This window comes from Pristiophorus japonicus, chromosome 23, assembly GCF_044704955.1.
Source record: "Pristiophorus japonicus isolate sPriJap1 chromosome 23, sPriJap1.hap1, whole genome shotgun sequence".
Classification (NCBI taxonomy): Eukaryota; Metazoa; Chordata; class Chondrichthyes; family Pristiophoridae; genus Pristiophorus; species Pristiophorus japonicus.
In genome coordinates, this window is record NC_091999.1 from 50,163,607 (window position 1) to 50,184,872 (window position 21,266).

At 41.0% G+C, this 21,266-nt stretch overlaps 1 pseudogene; it reads left to right on the plus strand.

Annotated features, from left to right (window-relative positions):
- LOC139235532 (Ig heavy chain C region-like) overlaps positions 1–21,266 on the plus strand; it is a 65,647-nt pseudogene that overhangs the window by 20,934 nt on the left and 23,447 nt on the right.

The following is a 21,266-nucleotide window of genomic DNA, read 5'->3' on the forward strand; positions in this document are numbered from 1 at the left end:
GAGTTATTTCAAGGCTGAGATAGATACATTTTTGATGTTTGGGGAATCGAGGGAATGGAGATCGGGCGGGAAAGTGGAGTTGAGGTTGATGATCAGCCATGATGTTATTGAATGGTGGAGCGGGCTCGAGGGGCCGTATGGCCTACTCCTGCTGATAACTCTTATGTTCTTAAAGGTGCTATATAAATGAAAGTTGTTGTTGTTTATAAAGGAAGGATAAATGGTGGTGGGTCAGGGAGAGCATTTGATCAGAACTGGGAGATATGGCAGATGGACAGCTTATAGGGAGCGATAGAGTGAGCGAAAGGAGAGAGAGAGAGAGACCATGTACACAAGAAATGAACTGTAAAGTTGGGTGGGGAAGAGGAGGTGGGGAAGTGACAGCAGACAAAAGGAGGCACAATAGGAGAAGGGAGAGTAATAAAAGACATATAGAAAATAAAAACACTTGCATTTATTTCGCACCTTTCACCACCACCAGATGCTCCAAAGCCCTTTACAGTCAATTAAGTTCTTTTTGAAGTGTAGTCACTATCGTAATGTAGGAAACGCAGCAACCAATTTACAATGTGATAATGACCAGATAACCTGCTTCACTGATGCTAAGGGAAAATATTGGCCAGGACATCGGGGATAACTCCCCTGTTCTGCTTGAAATATTGCAATGGGACCTTTTACGTCCACCTGAGGGAGCAGACGGGGCCTCGGTTCAACATCTTATCCAAAGGACAGCACCTCCGACAGTACAGCAGTCCCTCAGCACTGCACTGGAGCATCAGCCGAGATTTTTGTGTTCATGTCTCTGGAGTGCGACATCAACCCACAACCTTGTGACCCAGAGGCAAGTGTGTTACGCACTGAGTCACAGCTGACACAAATACTGACATAGTTAGAGCAGGTTAGCTCAGTTGGAGATGTGAGATGATGCATTTATCAATGCTTAGATATTTTGACTATTCCTCAAAATCAGTAAAATTGTGGAATGTTCAGGTCAAGGTTCACAGATTAACAATAAGAAATAGGAGCAGGAGTAGGCCATTGTATCCCTCGAGCCTGCTCTGCCATTCAATAAAATCATGGTTGATATGATCTTGACCTCAACTCCACTTTCCTGCCTGCTCACCATTACTCTTGACTCCCCTATTATGCAAAAATCTGGCTATCTCCGCTTTAAATATATTGACTGACTCAGCCTCCACAGCTCTCTGGGGTAGAGAATTCCAAAGATTCACGACCCTCAGAGAAGAAATTCCTCCGCATCTCCGTTTTAAATGGGCGACCCCTTATTCTAAAACTATGCACCCTAGTTCTAGATTCCCCCACGAGGTGAAACATCCTCTCTGCATCTACCCTGTCAAGTCCCCTCAGAATCTTACACGTTTCAATAAGTTCACCTCTCACTCTTCGAAACTGCAATGAGTACAAGCCCAACATGCTCAATCTTACTTCATAAGACAACCCCTTCATCTCAGGAATCAACCTCGTGAGTTTCTCTGAACTGCCTCCAATGCAAGTATATCCTCCTTAAATAAGGAGACCAAAACTGTACGCAGTACTCCAGGTGTGGTCTCACGAACACCGAGTACATTTGTAGCAAGACTTCTCTACTTTTATACTCCATTCCCCTTCAATAAAGGCCAACATTCCATTGGCCTTCCTGATTACTTGCTGTACCTGCATGCTAACTTTTTGTGTTTCATGCACAAGGACCCCCAGATCCCTTGTGTCCCGCAGCATTTTGTAGTCGCCATTTAAATAATAATTTGCTTTTTTATTCTTCCAACCAAAGTGCATAACCTCACATTTTCCCTCATTATACTCCATCTGCCAAATTTTTGCCCACTCACTGAGCCTGTCCATAATACTTTGCTGAATCTTTGTGTCCTCCTCACAACTTGCTTTCCCACCTATCTTTGTATCAGCAGCATATTTGGCTGCAGTGCACTCCGTCCCTTCATCCAAGTCATTAACATAGGTTGTAATTAGTTGAGGCCCCAGCACTGATCCCTGTGGCACCCCACTAGTTACAGTTTGCCAACCTGAAAATGACCCATTTTTCCGACTCTCTGTTTTCTGTTAGTTAGCCAATCCAAAATTTATGCTAATATATTACCCCCAACCCCGTGAGCTCTTATATTGTGCAGTAACCTTTTATCTGGCACCTTATCGAATGCCTTCTGGAAATGCAAATACACCACTGCTACTGGTTCCTCTTCATCCACCGTGCTCGTTACATCCTCAAAGAACTCGAGCAAGTTTGTCAAACGTGATTTCCCTTTCATAAAACCATGCCGTCTCTGCTTGACTATTATGATTTTCTAAATGTCCTGCTACTATTTCCTTCATAATGGACTCCAGCATTTTCCCAATGATAGATGTTAGGCTAACTGCTCTATAGTTTCCTGCTTTCTTTCTCCCTCCCTCCCTTGTTGAATTGGGGTGTTGCATTTGGGGTTTTCCAATCCACTGGGACCTTGCCAGAATCCAGGGAAATTTGGTCGATTACAACCAATACATCCACTTTCTCTGCAGCCACTTCTTTTAAGACCCCAGGATGCAGGCCATCAAGTCCAGGGGACGTCCAACTTTAGTCGCAATAGTTTGTCTGGTACTTTTTCTCTTGTGATAGTGATTGTTTTAAGTTCCTCGCTCCCTGTGACCCCTTGATTATCTATTATTATTGGGATTCTTTTAGTGTCTTGCACCGTGAAGACCATACAAAATATTTGTTTAAAGTCTCCGTCATTTCCCTGTTTCTCATTATTAATTCCCCGTCTCATCCTCCAAAGGGACTAAAGTTTATTTTACCTATCTCTTCCTTTTTATATATCTGTAGAAGCTTTGACTGTATTTATATTTCTTGCCAGTTTACTCTCAATCTACCTTCTCCCTCTTTATTATTTTTATTAAGACAATACTTAAAACCACACGGCAGAAGGAAAGAATGTTCCATAGAAACTAGAATTGTCTCTTCTGAATTTCGATTCTGTACTTATTTTGTAAACTCCTTTTGCAGGGTGTTAGAAGGGGAGGATTTGAAGGAGGGAAACTCAAACTAAACGTCACGTCAAGATCAGATAGAGTCACTCAATTCATCAGGACTTGAATATCATCGGCCTTTAAATGTGGAAGTAGAAATGTTTTTTTGTTTTGTCTGTGGGTAAAGATTACAAACATCAATGTGACTAAAAAAGCAGAGACCCACACACCCGAGTGAGAGTGTATCAGTGCACTGATTGTGGAAAGAGCTTGAACCAGTTACACAGCCTGAAAAACCATTGCACCATTCAAAGCGCGGAGAAACTGTAAACGTGTTGTGTGTGGAGGAGGCTTCAAATGATCGTCCAACCTGGAGAGACGGAAGCACACCCGCACCATGGACAAACCGTGGAAATGTGGCGACTGTGGGAAGGGATTCAGCTACCCGTCTGCATGCAAATTCATCAACACAGTCACACTGGGGAGAGGCCATTCACCTGCTTTGAATGTGGGAAGGGATTCACTCACTCATCCATCCTGCTGATACACTAGCGAGTTCACATTGGGGAGAGGCCATTCTCCTGCTCTGAGTGTGGGAAGGGATTCAGTGTGTCCTCCCACCTGCTGACAAACCAGCGGGTTCACACTGGCGAGATGCCGTTCACCTGCTCAGAGTGTGGGAAGCGATTCACTCAATCATCCAGCCTGGTGATACACCAGCGAGTTCACACTGGGGAGAGGCCGTTCACCTGCTCGGAGTGTGGGAAGCGATTCACTGTGTCATCCCACCTGCTGAGACACCTGCAAGTTCACAAGTGACTGCAGGGGTTGGATTCTGCTATCATTGCAGCTGTTAATCACATCCCGACTGAATCGTGTCCATTACGACAGTTGAAGTTAGTTTCTGATGATAATAACCCTATAATTGGGCTGGAATATAATATTTTGATGTTTCAGTAACAGAGTGTGTCGATATTTAATGTTCCAAGATAAGAGGAGACTAATTGATGTCCTGTTACTGACTGCACCATTTTGGCGCCTTTTCTCCTTTCTAACTCTGGATTATTTCAGTTCTCATACCTTCGGTTACTCTCGTGGACAAATGCCAGTTCCCCTTCCCTTCCAGAGTGCCTCTCCTAGCCTTGGCATTGAGGAAAGGTGTCGGTAACATGCCTGGGATCACTGAACACAAAACCCAGTCTGTGAATCACTTTCAGATACTGGACTTAGTGTCTGTCCAACAGCATCTCTCTCACCTTCGATGTGTGAATGGAGCATCACGCCTGCAAACCTGGGTTTAATTTAAATTTGAATCCACTCAGGAAATGTATTTAAGAGAATACAGATCACATCAAATAATTGCCAACGGTTTCGAGTCAACAAGATGAACAAGTAAATACATCCCGGCCCAATATTCCAGCTCCACATTCACAGGAGAAAGTCTGTTATCAAACTCCTCGAGTAGACAGAATAGAGAACGATGCTGACTCTAAGAATATCTACCATCTGTTGTAAATATCTTTCAAATCCTGACTGATACAACCTGGCATTTTCCTTTCAGTTGAAGTGAATGGAAGATGAGAGGGGACTTGGCATAGGGAACTTGGTTAATTCAGCTTCTGAAAGGTGTTCATTCCATATCGGGGAAAATGTGGTTGTTATCATTAGGGAGAGATTTCACTGAGCAACAGTTGGTGTTTGCACCCAACTGGCTGTGGATATTTTCATCATAGAATGTTTAGATTAGAAATATTATGCGCGAATAAGAAGAGTTCAAAGACTAGTTGTTTGTGCTTATCACAGGAAGTCTAGTGCTTCCAACATTGTTGATGTATGTTGAAGAAAATGCAGACTTGTGTCTCTGGACTATGCCGTAGCCAAAGACGACAATATTAGGCAATGCCAGTTCCAGTTGGATAAGAGGTTGATGGCATAGCAAAAGATCCAGCAGTTAAAACAAAATTATCTCCAGTTATCTGCAGACATCGAATTACGCAGCATGGTCACAAAGTTGGACTAAAGAATTTAAAGTATTGAGTTAAATTATTGGGATTGATTGTTATTGAATTGAATTGTTATAGAATGGAAAAGTGGTGAAGTTATGCTAAACTTGTATCGAACCTTGGTTAGACTTTGTGCGTGCAATTCTGGTCACCATATTATAAAAATGATATGGAGGCACTGGAGAGGGTGCAGAGAAGATTTACAAGGATGATACCATAAAGGCGATCGTATACCTATCGGGAAAGGATGGACAGGCCGGGTCTATCTTCTCTTGAAAAAAAAAGGCTGAGGGGTGACCTAATGTCTTTAAAATGATGAAAGGTTTTGATAGAGTAGATACAGTGTTTCCACTTGTGGGGACCAGCAGGATTAGAGGCCATCAACATAAGATAGTCACCAAGAAATCAAATAGGGAATTAAGAAGAAACCTCTACCCAGAGAGTGGTGAGAATGTGCAACTCGCTGCCACAGGGAGGGGTTGAAGCGAATAGTATCGATGCATTTAAGGGGAGGCTAGACAAGTATATGAGGGAGAAGGGAATCGAGGGTTATGTGGATATAGTTAGATGAGGAAAGAAGTGAGGTAGCTCGAGTGGAGCATAAACGCCGGCATGGACTGGTTGGGCCGAATGGCCAGTTTCTGTGTCGTATATCCGATGTAATCCTATTGTCCAAGTCACACTGCTCGAAGGGGAAGATAAATGACTTGCATTCAAACGCAATTGTTACTTTTGTCTTCTTGGTAAAATGACCATGTCTGGGCATAATTTGTTTGTGAAATTAATACTGATTTTATATATATATATATATGTATTGCAAAGCGTCGCTGGTCAAACACATGGGAAGGAAAATTTAGCTGAAAATTGAGATCATTAAGTTTTATTTTTGAAAAGGTCCCGTCTCTGTGGTTCTGTCCAAACTATGTATTCAGTAATAAGTTTTTGGGGGTGACTGTTATGCTAAAGGTAACTAACATCCTTCCTCTTGTAGACTGAATTGCTCTCTGACATATTTTGGAGAATAAAAGGTCCAAGAAGAGGTTTGGTTAAATAAAATTAAACAAAGAAACTGGGTCAAAACTTGAACCAAGTGGGATTATTTGATCGATGTTTAAAGAAAGTATGATAATATTGTATTAGACAGTAAAGTTCCTAAGGGCTCATGAATGAAATGGTGAACACTGTATAAAATGTAATGAGAGGAAATGAGTGAGGATATACGAGGAAAACAGGAAAGTTACACCTCCAAATAGAAATGTTTCTTAACTCATTGTCATAAATCACCTGGGTACAATCTGGTGTTAATGTAAATTCTTGTTAAAGTCAGGGAAGTGTAGGAAATTGCTAAGATTTCTCTCTCAGATGTTTGTGTCATTGCCTACACTGAACAATAAGAAAACTGAATTAAATCGCCTGGCCACTACCCCAGACATCGGGACTGTGCAGAGGGAGATGAACAAAGATCTTCAGACACCCCACGATCTTTTGATAAGTACACCTCAAATGGCTTGGATCAGATGTCCCATTGGGCATGATACTGTGATACCGCTGCGTGTGTGTGTGAACGAGTCTCAGGCATGCTCCGTTATCGACAACAGCACAACATGAAATGGCTAATGTGGCTCAGGAGAGTGAGAGAACTTTTTAAACCATCAAGGCCGTGACACATTCTCCATAGAAAATGCGACTTTGAAATAATCATGATGGAGTTAAACACACTGCTACCTGTCAGAGGCATTAGAATTAACAGTGGCGAGAATGCTGATCAAATTAGGATTTCCTTACAGCTAGAATGGTCGTCAGTTTCAAGGCCTCCACTAAGTACTGAACAAAGAAAGCTTGTAGAGGGGCTAAAAACAAAAGAAGCCAGCCTGTCTGTGTCTGGACAAGGTGGCCATGGCTGTGTACAGATCAGCTACAAGCTGAAGGTGGGAGATAAAGAGGCCAGACCTCACAGGCTCCATAACAAAACATGAATCCAAGTGAGAGGCCATCTCCAGCAGGAAGCAGAGGACCTCAAAAGGGATAGTTTTGGAATCGTGATAAACCGAGGTATAGACCCTCAAAAGCATCATTTTAGTGGTAATAGAGAAAGAACCCTAAAGCCTGCTCCTTGGAAAGATTGGGAGACCAGGAAGACCCCCCTGAACCAGGTGGGTTGGGACACATCCTGACCCCAAACACTAAATTAATAGTGTTCACTTAAAGAGTTAGTATCACACCAGGACAATAAGTAATTCAAGAACATTATGTCATACTTCAATACAAACTTAAAAGGTAATGACAGCAGGTTATTTTAAAGTAAGAAATGTCGTATGTTGATCAGTAATGTTAACTATTGGTTTGCCAAGTACAAACGCTGATAGTGATCATCATATGTGGGACTTAAATAAAATGACATCCCACCTCACAAAAAGACTCGACCTGTCCCATCCAGTAAAAGAACCCACATTTTATGGACTAGAAGTAACTGAATCAGGAAATGTATTATCTAACAATGTGTGTTTTTAAATTGTGAATTGAAATCAAAAGATTTAAACATGAGCTTGAATCGATCAACTAGATTATGTGAAGGGAGATATTCACAGTTAATAGACAAAATTGGAAGAGAATTAGTAAAGGATGTGTTAGTAAAGAATAGAACACAGGAACCAAGGGATGAGGAAGATGGGGAAAACAAGGAGAAGCTGTTTAATTCGACAGTAAAGTGACAGCTGACAGGATAGCTCAGAATAGGAGCCACAGCAAGGTTAGCAGGAGTAAACAGAATAGATACAGAAAGTGAATGGGAACACGATGTGGCTTACTGGTGGTATTGTGTGTAGCCTCTGTGACATTTATGATGAATGTGGTACAGAAGGGACTAGACAAGAGAGAGAGTAATCAAATTCCTTTGTTTATTCATGAAGGACAACTGAGAAAAAGGTTTCGGGGAACCAAGTCATAGGCTTTGATGTGATGCAGCCAATAGGAATGGGGATTTGTCCCCTAAGGAAGGAGAAAGAAGTGAAGATATTAGACCAGTGGGATTGGTCTTGCCTTTGCTGAGGAAAAATAGAAATGAAACGAAACCTTGGACGGTGTATCGGGTAGAATCGTTTTCAAGGGTGGAAGACTGAGTTAGGTCCGATCCATAAACAGTGTGAGGAATATCCAAGATATCTGATTCAGAAGGGAGGAACTTGGATAGCACCAGATAAGCAGTGTTGTACTCTGAAAGGAGCAACATGGCTGTAGCATTGACGGGGAAGGAGGTGATCTGTATAAAGAATTCGAAGGGGTAAGCTGCAGGACAAGTTATAACGAACCACAAAAGGCTGAAAACCAAGGGTGGGATAGGTGTATTGCCTGAAAAAGAAGGAATACAACTAAAGGGAGAGTGTACCCCAGCGATCGTTAGAGGAAATATACGGCGTATGACCTGAAGCGTGACATGGTAATAACACAGTGAAGCTGGTATTGATCGTGTGTAGTGTAAGCAAAAAGGAATTCGAGCTAAAATGTGGGGTGGGACCCCAGGATCCTAGGAAAACTGGCCAGTGGGATAAAATGCAAGCTAAAATAAATGGAAAATTATTAAAAGAAAAGAAAAATGTTGGAAAAGCAAATTGAATTTACAAAGGACAGTTAGTTTTTACCAAAAGATACAAATGCGAACTTGAAAGCTGCAGCAGCTTGAAAGAGAAACAAAGATGTTGAGGAAAATGGACTGGAGGAAGATCATCAAATTACAAAAACGAATTTGAAGAAATGAGATTTAAATTGGCTGTGAAAAAGATATTGGTTTAAATATAAAAACTTACGAGTTAAACCCGACAAAGCTTTGTGCTGAGAAAGAGAAACAACGATGTTTAACGATGGACTGGAGTAAGGTCATCAAAAAATGATTAAGTTCCGATTCAAAAGGGGGAAAAGTAGTAAGCTAGGCGAACTCAGCACAGAAAGAAAAAACTGGGAGTTACAGAATTCTTAAAAACGATGGACCGGCACCGAAGTTTAGATTTTGTGCTGAGAGAAATAAAACACAAGATTTGCTCAGTAAACGGGATCGTAAAAAAACCAAACTGCTGGAATGTATATAGATTGCGTGGAAATTGGATTTCTGTAAACAGAATAGCTATTAAAAATGTGTGGTCTCGCTTTAAATCAATGAAAAACTCGTTGGCAAGTATTTGAATTGGATGTGTAGAGAAATTGGAGTTTAATCTAAAATGCTGCCTTTCCTGATGAAAACGTTTTATTATGACAACTTTACTAATAATTTCTGCTATTTTAACGGATTCCTAATTTCTTATCAAGTTTTGAAAGCACAAAGACTTGGGGAAATATTTTCAGATGAATACCCGAAGTCACGTAATTACGTCAGACCTTCTTACAAACCTGTAGTGGAATTAACCCATTCCATTGACAGCTGTTTTATTTATACTGGACATTATCAGTTTGGATTTCTTAATAAAAGAAAGAAGACTTACCCGACAGACAGAGGACATGGTGGGATAGTCAGAATAAAAATAAAATGAAGAAAGGCGATGCAATAATACTTGCCTGCTACAGAGGAGAGATAGATACTCAAACAAAACAAAAGTTAGCAGCCCGTCTGCCTGTGGACTGCAAATTTACAGAGCGACCTTCCTCACCCCGACCCTTTCGGCCCAGCAGACCATGCCAGAGTTTACTCCATCATCACGTCCTGATCTTAAACGGAGTGCACAAAGAGAGTGGTCAACATGGGAACGTAGGGAAAGTGAGATTCGGTGGTAAGTCCGTGGTGAGTCTAGCTGAGTATTAGCTGTAAGAAGGGAAATTTAGATTAAAGTTTTGAATTGAACTTAGAACTTTAAATACAGAAATTAGCAGAAACTGCCTGTTAGTAGTAGTTAACCACCAGTCAGCTGTAAGTGTTAGTCTGAAATAGGTGCTAATTACTGCCAGCAATGGGCATGGAGCTGAGACAGCTCTTGTAATTTGTGTGTGGCTCCAAAGATATAAAACTAAACACTGACTTGTGATTCTCAGTGTGTTCTGCACAGTGATATTAAACGGAATTTGGTGAGAGTTTGAATGGGAACAGTGGTTGAAGGAGGTGCTGCTTTGGCCTCCAAATTACAGCCGGTCGATGAACGTTTGGTGAGTATTACCTTTTTTCTCGAAGCTTGGTCTACACTAAGACCTGGGAGCAATAACAATACTTTATTAAATTAATAATTTAACTATAATTACTAATTAATTAATATCATTATAAATAACCATTGAATAAAAACTAAGTAATTAAATTAATTCAGTGTGTAAATAAGCAAATAAATTTATAAAAAAATAACTAAAGATGGCAGGGTAGACAATGAGTCGAGACTGTAGTGTGTATGAGTTTGTGGACATCAAATCTGTCCCACTTTCCCACATCTGCAGGAAATGTCTCTGCTTTATTCACTCTGGCTCAGCGCAATTGGGCTGGAGTGCGAGTTCGACACACTCTGAAACACACAGGATAAGTGATATAATCCAGAAAACAGTCACATCCCACAGAAAAACGCAGGTTCAGGAAAGTCCGTGGTTGATTGGGTGCCGTGTAGCGATAACTGAGGAGAGGCTGAGAATGAGATACTGCTCCTGCCCAACGATAAGGATAAAGATTGCGTGGAGGACATCCACAATACATACCAAGGTACGTCGCTCATAAGGTTGTCCACAGGCAGAGATAGGAAGAAATATTAAACAATTACTTTGCATCAGTATTTATCAGGGAGTCAACACAGGTGGACATGACATTGGATGATATTAGAAATGAAATAAATGCATTTAAAATAACAAGAGGGAAAATATTATATAAACTAATCAAACCGAAATTGGATAAAATGCCGGCTTCGGACAAATTACATCGAGGGAAGAGATAGCAGAGGCATTAAGAAACATATTTAATACTTCGTTAGAATAAAGTGCAGTGCCGGAGGATTGGCAGATACCTAATGTAACACCTATTTTTAAGAAGGGAGGTAGAACGTGTCTGAGGAACTATAGTCCAGTCAACTTAACATCGTTGGGAGGAAAAATAATGGATTCCCTACTAAAGGAGAAGGTGGAAGAACAACTTGAAACCAAAAATGAATAGTCAGCATGGATTATAAAAGGGAAAGTCTTGAATTGACCAAATTCTTTGAATTTTTCGAAGAAGTAACAGATAGCGTAAACTAACGTAATGTAGTAGATGTAATTTATCTAGATTTCCAAAAGCCTTCGATAAGATACCCCATAATAGATTGAAAGGGCAGAACAAAAATTATAATTACAATTAATAATAATAATTGGGATGTTTTAAAATGGAGTTAGCAGATTTTTAAAATGGATCCCACAGCCTGTTTTTCAATCAATGGGAAGCATGTGTGGGATGCCATCCGCAGAGGGTCAGATGTTCCAATGCGTAGACCAAAGGTCTTGGGAGCTGGGCACAGACACAGATAACATCGAATTTGAATTCTGTAATACGATACAAGTTAAATAAAAAGAATCATAACAACACGTATCCTGAATTAATAATTAAACCTATAGAGGCCAGATTGGAGGAAGCAACCTACCAGATAATCATGTATTAATCAATCAGCACGTATTAATTGTAACTTGCCTATTTAAGTAAGACTATAATCTGAAACTTTATAAAATAAGATGTCTCTGGCAGTTTCTCTGAGCATTCCTTCAAGGGTAGCTCACCTGTCAGCTTGTATCTCCGAGTGGTGGTTTGAAGTTAACTCTAACAACGTGGCGCAGTCAACAGGATCTATTCGACGGGCAGATTAGACTCAAAAAGCCAAACCAACCGAATAACGAGTGAGTAGAGAATTACCTTGAGAAATTCTCCTCGCAAAGTAACCAGATATCCAACGAATCTGAGGTAGAGTCCATGCAGCCAGTAAATCCAGTTGAGGGGCGCGTCAGGACAATGTAAATAAGTACTCTAATTGTTGGGACAATAAGTACGCATACGGGATATCGGGGAAAAAGCCTCAGTGTAAATATTTCCGCATAATTAAAGGTGGAAAAACAGCACTAGTTAAAAAGCATTGGTTTAAAAAGTTCTGCTTAAGTAAAGATGGTAAAACAGGAACTGGGGAAAAAGCCCCAATGTCTGAAATGGCAAAGGAATCTGCCAAGGCCCTTGGAGGGCTTCGGTATAAACTACCAGAAGAGTTTCTGAGAGATACATCTGAAAAGGTCATAGAGATGGTTAAGGCAGGATATGATGAAGGGAAAAAGATAATTTTAACAGCCGGAAAGATGAATAGAAAGATACCCGAAGGTGAGATGGACAGAGAAAGTGACAAAAGACAACAGGATGTAAGTATAAAAATAGATATAGATGACAGAAGAGAATGGACAGAGGAATTTGGCCCAAATTTGTATCCCACACTAACAGGGTTATGATTAGGACTGAGGAAAATAAAGGATTGATTGGGGGCCAGAAGGCTCGCTGAGTAGATATTTTTCGTAAGTCCATAACACAAAATGTTAGTGACTATCTTAAGTGAAGTATGGATCCAAAAATAGAGCCGGCCAAACAATAAGCTTTGTTGAATGAAGAGAGACTTTTGTGAATGTCTGTCTTTGAATGAAAGTGCTTGTGTGATTTTTGGCTGCGAAATATTTGAGGTGGGAATTAATGAATTTTTCATGTGTCTGTAAGCCTGCTTCAGAAAGTGGTAGAGCTGTCTGTTGTTATGGCTCCACCCACTTTTTCAGAAAGAGTGATTTGTTTTAACCCTTTGCAGTGTTGTCCTGTATGAAGGAAGTTTTAAGAAAGTGTGAACCTAGATTTGAATTACATTTTAATTTAGAAACCCAGGTGTGGATTTATTCAGATGATATGTTATGGAGCTAGGAAATGCACAAAGGATAGGTTTGTTGAGCAAAAGATAAAAAATGTGTGGTCCCGATGGTTTAAAAAAAACATTTCGACACGCTCACTTGTCAAAAGAAAACATGTAATCATTGATTACATTTGTTTGAAAGACAATACATTTCGTCTAGGAATGAGATAAAGAACGGAGAAGGGAAATTGTAATGCCTTAAAAAAAGAATCCTGCGTGGGTGACTCAAGGCTGCGGTCTTGGGAAGTACGCCCCCATATTTCTTTGTGTAAAATCTTCATGCGAAAGCTTCGAGCTCAGTAAAAATATTTTTAAATAAAAGATTGGCATATTTGAATTGGGATTTTGAGATATTTGTGGTGATTCTCCTTGATAAACATTTTGGTTGTATTGGAAAATCTTGGGTTTGGAAGACTTTTAATAAAAGTAAACATACTGCGGCAGAAGCTGAAGCTTTAAATAATTACATTTATGAGATACTGTATCACAAAATTGCAGTTACAGCGCAAAAGATTCGAGTTTCTGATGTTCAGCTTCTAAAGCAGAAGTGAGGCACATAATTATAAAAAAAGTAATTTGCATTCTGTGATCTGTGAATCACTATAAGCATAAATGATAAGTCCGATTAAAAAACAGTATTATCATATTTGACATTTCATAATCCAACAATAAATACAAATACTACAAAAAGGGAGCAGAAATTAGGATGGAAGCAGTGAAGAGTTAATTTTGTTGTGAAGATTTCAAGTACAACTATTTAAGAAAATACGCAACAAAATTAGATACATTTAAAATCAAAAGTTAAATCTGATCTCTTAAAAAAAAGAAATAAAACTATAATGTTTGGAAACAATGTAGAAATACCTTCAGGGATCAGGTCAAACTCCTGGGCAAGTGGGGAGCTATCTGCGAAATTGCAAAAGGAATTTTGAAAAAAATTAAAGATTAAAATGGCAGGCTTTAGCACTTTAGAACAAAGGAAAATATAAGTTGAACTTGTGACTTCAGATACGGTGGTTGAAGAACCATAGAAACTGAGACGTAAAGGCTATGAAACTGGAGCATTTGAGACAACAGAAAGCAGTTATCAAAGCCTACGTGCTAGACTCTGTTCTAGTAATGAAAAATACATTTGAGATAATGGAAAGCAGGATGTAAACTAAATCCCAAAAAGGCACAAATCGTACAATTTGTGGTACAGTACCTGGGACACGAAATATCCCAAGGAAATCGGACCATGTCCAATGTCGGGAAGGAGGGCATTAGGATTATGCCCCGACCAAAACCAGTCTGAGGGGTTTGTAAGGTACTGGGGTTCTTTAGCTATTGTAGGAATTTTGTGCATAACCACAGCAATTGCAGAACCAATACAGTGGCTAGTGAAAGGAAAATCCGGTTGAAATGGAAATGGTAAGACTCTAACTAAAACCTGGAATATCCAAGATGTGCTTTATCAACAGAATATAAACGTGATCATCACCTTCCTTCCGATTCTACAAGGACAAGCTACAAGGCCGCCCCGAGGGGGCCCAGAAGCATTTAACCACAGCGGAGGGTACAACAACTACATAAAGCAGCATCTAGGGGGCGGCATCTAAGTGTCGGGAGCGTTTGTCTTGAAGCCATAAGATAAGTGTGTAAAAAATGTTACCTGAATATTGTAAACCAGGGGAATTAACCTTGGGAAATAGTTAAACCTGGAACAGAAGTAATGTTGTTATTTGACAATGTGTAGCATGAAATGTTACCTGTGAGCATAAATTAATCAGCCAGAAAAAAATAACCACAAGACTAAAGCGTTGTAAATACGATTGCTAGACACAATCCTGAGAATATCTAGCGACGCATCAGGAGCAAGGGAGTAACACAAGAAGCTGAGACACAAAGAAGGAAGACAGAGGAGATATACAGCGAATGACGTCTTAACTTTAAAGGGACATCTCTAGTAGTTGCACCAGATATAGAGGCGATCCAGGCAGGTGTAGAAAGTTTGAGGGGAACAACGGAGTTACTAATCAGGAAACAGGCCAGGATTGGGATAGAATCTTCAGAGTTAGGATCTAAAACATCCCAAAAAAATGCTAGAGCGTGTAGCCGTATTGGAAGGCCATGCACGAAAAATTAACGAGCAAAATAAGCAGGAATTGAGAGGACGATGCCGAGGACAGGAAAAGAGACACATGTCATGCTGATGGGAGATGGATGATTGGTCAGGTGAGACACGATATGGATCAGATACAAACCGGGCGAGTTACAGGTACAATAAATAGCACCCAGTTGAAAGAAATGGCACAGCACACTGGGCCATTAGATGCATGCACCCTGAAACATAGAAACATAGAAACATAGAAAACTGTTGCGGGAATAGACCATTCGCCCCTTCGAGCCTGCACCAACATTCAATAAGATCATGGCTGATCATTCAACTCAGTACCCCTTTCCTGCTTTCGCTCCATATCCCTTGATCCCTTTACCTTAAGGGCCATATCCAACTCCCTCTTGAATATATCTGATGAACTGGCATCAACAACGTTCTGCAGAAGAGAATTCCACAGGTTAACAACTCTCTGAGTGAAGAAGTTTCTCCTCATCTCGGTCCTAAATGGCTTATTCCTTGTCCTTAGATGTGACCACTGGATCTGAACTCCTCCAAAATCGGGAACATTCTTCCTGCATCGAACTTGTCCAGTCCCATCAGAATTTTATATTTTTCTAAGGTCCCCTCTCAAGCGTCTAAACTCCAGTGAATACAGACCCAGTCGATCCTATCTCTCCTCTGATGTCAGTCCTGCCATCCCGGAAATCAGTCTGGTGAACCTTCGCTGCACTCCCTCAATAGTAAGAACGTCCTTCCTCAGATTAGAACAAAACTGAATACATTATCCCAGGTGAGGCCTCACCTAGGCCCTGTACAGCTGCAACAACACCGCTCTGCTGCTATATTCAAATCCCCAAGATATGGGGCCAACATGCTATTTGCCTTCTTTCTGTCTGCTGCACCTGCATGCCAACCTTCAATGATTGATGTACCATGACACCCGGATCTCGTTGCACTTCCCCTTTGCCTAATCATCCGCCATTCAGATAACATTCTGCCTTCGTGTTTTTGCCAAGAAAATGCATAACCTCACATTTATCGTTATTACACGACATCTGCCACGCAATTGCCCACTCACCTAACCTGTCCAAGTCACCCTGCAGCCTCTTAGCATCCTCCTCACATATCACAACGCCATCCAGCATCATGTCATCTGCAAAATTGGAGATATTAGACACAATTCCTTCATCTAAGTCATTGATGTACATTGTAAATTGCTGGGGACCCAGCACTAAGCCATGCGACACCCAACTAATCATTGCCCGCCATTGCGAAAAGAACCCGTTTATCCCGACTCTGTCAGCCAGTTCTCTATCCACATCAATACATTACCTCCAATGCCATGTGCTTTAATTTTGCACACCAACCTCTTGTGTGGGACCTTGTCAAAAGTCTTTTGTAAGTCCCACTACACCACATTCACTGGTTCTCCCTTGTCCGCTCTACTAGTTACATCCTCACAAAATTCTAAAAGATTTGTCAAGCATGATTTCCCTTTCATAAATTCATGCTGATTTGGACTGATCCTGATAGTGCTTTCCAAATGTGCTGCTATTTCATCTTTAATAATTGATTACAATATTTTCCCCACTACTGATGTCAGGCTAACTGGTCTGTAATTACCTGTTTTCTCTCTCCCTTCTTTTTCAAAATGTGGTGTTACATTCGCTAACCTCCAGTCCATACGAACTGATCTATAGTTGATGGACTGTTAGAAAATGATCACCAATGCATCCACTATTTCTCGGGCCAATTCCTTAAGTATTCTGGGATGCAGACCATCAGGCCCCGGGGATGTATCGGCCTTTAGTCCCATCAATTTTCCGAACAAAATTTCCCACAAATAAGGATTTCCTTCAGTTCCTGCTTCTCACTAGCCCCTCGGCCACGTACTATTTCCAGAAGGTTATGCGTGTCTTCCTTCGTGAATGCAGAGCCAATGTATTTGTTCAACTGGTCTACCATTTCTTTGTTCCCCATTATAAATTCACCTGAATCTGACTGCAAGGGACCTACGTTTGCCTTCACTAATCTTTTTCTCTTCACATATCTATAGAAGTGTTTATGTTCCCAGCAAGCTTCCTCTCATACTCTATTTTCCTCCTCCGAATTAAACCCTTTGTCCTCCTGTGCTGAAATCTAAATTTCTCCCCGTCCTCAGGTTGATGCTTTTTCTGACCAATTTATATGCCTCTTCCTTGGATTTAACACTATCCTTAATTTCCCTTGTTAACCACGGTTGAGCCACCTTTCCCGTTTTATTTTTTTTACTCCAGACAGGGATGTCCAATTGTTGAAGTTCATCCATGTGATTTTAAATGTTTTCCATTGCCTATCTGCCATCAACCCTTTAAGTATCATTTCCCAGTCTATTCTAGCCAATTCATGTCTCATACCATCGAAGTTACCTTTCCTTAAGTTCAGGACCCCAGTCTCAGAATTAATTGTTTCACTCTCCACCTTAACAAATATTTCTACCTTATTATGGTTACTTTTCCCCAAGGGGCCTCACACAACAAGATTGTTAATTAGTCCTTTCTCATTACACATCAACCAGTCTAGGATGGCCAGCCCTCTAGATGGTTCCTCGACATATTGGTCAAGTAAACCATCCCGAATTCACTCCAGCAAATCCTCCACCGCATTGCTACCAGTTTGGTTAGTCCAATCTATATGTAAATTAAAGTCGCCCATGATAACTTCTGTAGCTATATTGCACACATCCCTGCTTTCTTGTTTGATGCTGTCCCCAAACTCACTACTATTGTTTGGTGATACACAACTCCCACTAGCGTTTTCTTCCCTTTGATATTCCGCAGCTCCACCCACACAGAATCCACGCGAATGTCCTTCCTTACTATTGGGTTAATTTCCTCTTCAACCAGCTATGCCACCCCACCTCCTTTTCCTTTCTGTCTATCTTTCCTGATTGGTGAATATCCCTGGATGTTGCGTTCCCAGCCTTCGTCACCCTGGAGCCATTTCTCTGTGATGCCAATTACATCATATTCATTCATTGCTGCCTGTGCAGTTAATTTGTCCACCTTATTACGAATACTCCTCGCATTGAGGCACAGTGCCTTCAGGCTTGTTATCTTAACACACCTTGTCCCTTTATAATTTTGCTGCAAAATGGCCCTTTTTGATTTTTGCCTTGGGTTTCTCTGCCCTCCACCTTTACTTTTCAGCCCCCATTTTACTTCCCTCTGTCTCCCTGCATAGGTTCCCATCCCACTGCCATATTAGTTTAACCCCTCCCTAACAACACGAGCAACTCTCCCCCGTGGACATTGGTTCTGTCCAGGTGCAGAGCGTCTGGTTTGCACTGGTCCCAGCTCCCCCTGAACCGGTTCCAATGTCCCAGGAAATTGAATCCCTCCATTCTGCACCACACATTCATCTGAGCTATCCTGCGATTCCTACTCTGACTAGCAGGTGTCAGTGGTAGCTATCCTGAAATTGCTACCTTTGATGTTCTATTTGTTAACTTAGCTGCAGGATCCCTAAATTCAGCTCATAATTCCTCAGACAGAGTGAGTCAGACTCAAACACAAACACATAAAGAGCTCTCTTAACACAGAGAGTGAGAGGCACAGAAACATTGCATGATCCCATTTCTTTGTCAGTTGAGAATGTTATAAAATTATCGACATGTACAGATTCAACAGAATACATTTGCGTATTACTGAGCAGGATGGGAGGAAATCGGTTTGAATTTAAAGATTTACCAAGAGTGGGGTATCGAACCCACACAGCTATACACCCAGTGGATTTTATGTCCAACGCCTAACCCACTCGGCCATCCTGGTTTTGTCAGTATTCGGATTTTGTCTCTGTGAGAATCTGGGCTGCAGATCCACTCTCACAGACATCGGTTTTCAATGAGCATTTTCAAACATTTGTAGTAATATTGACACAGGGGCAACTCTCCTATTCTTTTTCGAGTAATGCTCTGGGAACTTTCACATCTACCCGAGGGTGCAGACGGAGATTCAATTTAACATTTCATCCGAAAGTCAACAGCTTCAACAATGCAAAATTGCCCAAGTACTGCATTTGAGCGTCAGCCAAGATTATATGCTCAAGTCTCAAGAGTCGGACTGACACACACAACCTCCTGATTCAGCCGAGAATGCTGCCACTGAACCAAAGCTCACATCCGTATTACTTTCCACAAGTCTTTTTCTAAAGTTCCAGGACATTTTGAAGCAATATTCAACATTTTGAAAAAGCTCCACCCTCGTCAAGGTATTGAACCCCGACCTCACGCGTAATAGGAAGGGATACTAACTACTACACTAACGAGGAACTGACGGGCATTTGTTTTGTCAGAGCAGGAATCGAGCTGTGAACAGAACTGGACACCATGAAAAGGCGACAGGCACTTTGAGAGACAGAGACTTCCGACAAACAGGGAGAGACAGACAGCGAGATAGAGACAACGCGAGACAGAAAGTATGAGACTGAGAAGGAGAGGCAGACTGAGTGAGAAAAAGACACAAACACACACATATACAGAGATGTGTGTGTATGTGCTCTTTAAAGAGAGAGAGGGAAAGAGTGAGAGAAAGACAGTGACAAAGACAGTGACAAAGAGAGAGACAGAGAAAGAGTGAGCGACAGATAGAGAGATAGACAGAGATATAAACAGAAATTGATGGAAATACTCAGCAGGTTAGAGGCAGTAACTAACAGAGACAGGCAAAGAGAGAGACAGGTAGAGACATGGACAGACAGAGATGATGGGAATGAGAGCGACAGTCAGACAGAGAGACTGAGTGAATCCCATTGGAACAGAACTGGACATCGTGAGAAAGAGACAGATACGTTGAGAGACAAGGAAACAGGGAGAGACAGACAGCGAGAAAGAGACAAAGAGAAACAGAGACTTTGAGACTGAGATGGAAGGTCAGACTGAATAACAGAAAGACTCAAACACATACATATACAGAGATGTGTTTGTGTGCTCCATAAAGAGAGGGAGGCAAATAGTGATGGAATGGCAGGCACAAAGACAGGAACAAAGAGAGAGCCAATTCATATAATGCATACGGGACTGTTTCTTAGAACAGTATGTAACAGAGCCTAAAAGGGAGCAAGCCATCTTGAATCTGGTCCTGTGTAATGAGACAGGAAAAATAAACGATCTCCTCGTAAAAGATCCTCTCGGAATGAATGATCACGATAAGGTTGAATTTGTAATACAGATTAAGGATGAGGAAGTTGTATCAGAAACGAGGGTACGATGCTTAAACAAAGGGGACTACAGTGGGATGAGGGCAGAGTTGGCTAAAGTAGACTGGAAACAAGGACTAAACAGTGGCACAATTGAGGAACAGTGGAGGACATTTAAGTAGCTCTTTCATAGTGCGCAAAAAAAATATATTCCAGTGAAAAAGAGGGGAGGCAAAAGAAGTGATAACCATCCATGGATAACCAAGGAAATAAAGGAGAGTATCAAATTAAAAACCAATCCGTATAAGGTGGCCAAGGTTAGTGGGAAACTACAAGATTGGGAAAATTTTAAACGACAGCAAAGAATGACTAAGAAAGCAATAAAGAAAGGAAAGATAGATTACGAAAGTAACTGGCGCAAAATATAAAAACAGATAGTAAAAGCTTTTACCGATATATAAAACGGAAGAGAGTGACTAAAGTAAATGTTGGTCGCTCAGAAGATGAGAAGGGAGATTTAATAAGGGGAAATGTGGAAATGGCTGAGACATTAAACAATTATTTTGTTTCCGCCTTCACAGTGGAAGACACAAAAACAAAGCCAAAATTTGCAGGCCACAGGAATGTGGGAAGGGAGGATCTAGAGACAATCACTATCACTAGGGGAGTAGTGCTGGACAGGCTAATGGGACTGACGGTAGACAAGTCCCCTGGTACTGATGAAATACATCCCAGTGTACTAAAAGAGATGGCTGAAGTTATAGCAGATGCATTCATTATAATCTACCAAGATTCTCTGGACTCTGGGGAGGTACCAGCGGATTGGAAAGCAGCTAATGTAACGCCTCTGTTTAAAAAACGGGGCAGGCAAAAGGCAGGTAACTAAAGGCCGGTTAGTTTAACATCTGTAGTGGGGAAAATGCTTGAAACTATCATTAAGGAAGAAATAGCGGGACATCTAGTTAAGAATAGTGCAATCAAGCAGACGCAGCATGGATTCATGAAGGGGAAATCATGTTTAACTAAATTACTTGAATTCTTTGAGGATATAATGAGCATGGTGGATAGAGGTGTACCGATGGATGTGGTGTATTTAGATTTCCAAATGGCATTCGATAAGGTGCTTCACAAAAGGTTACTACAGAAGATAAAGGT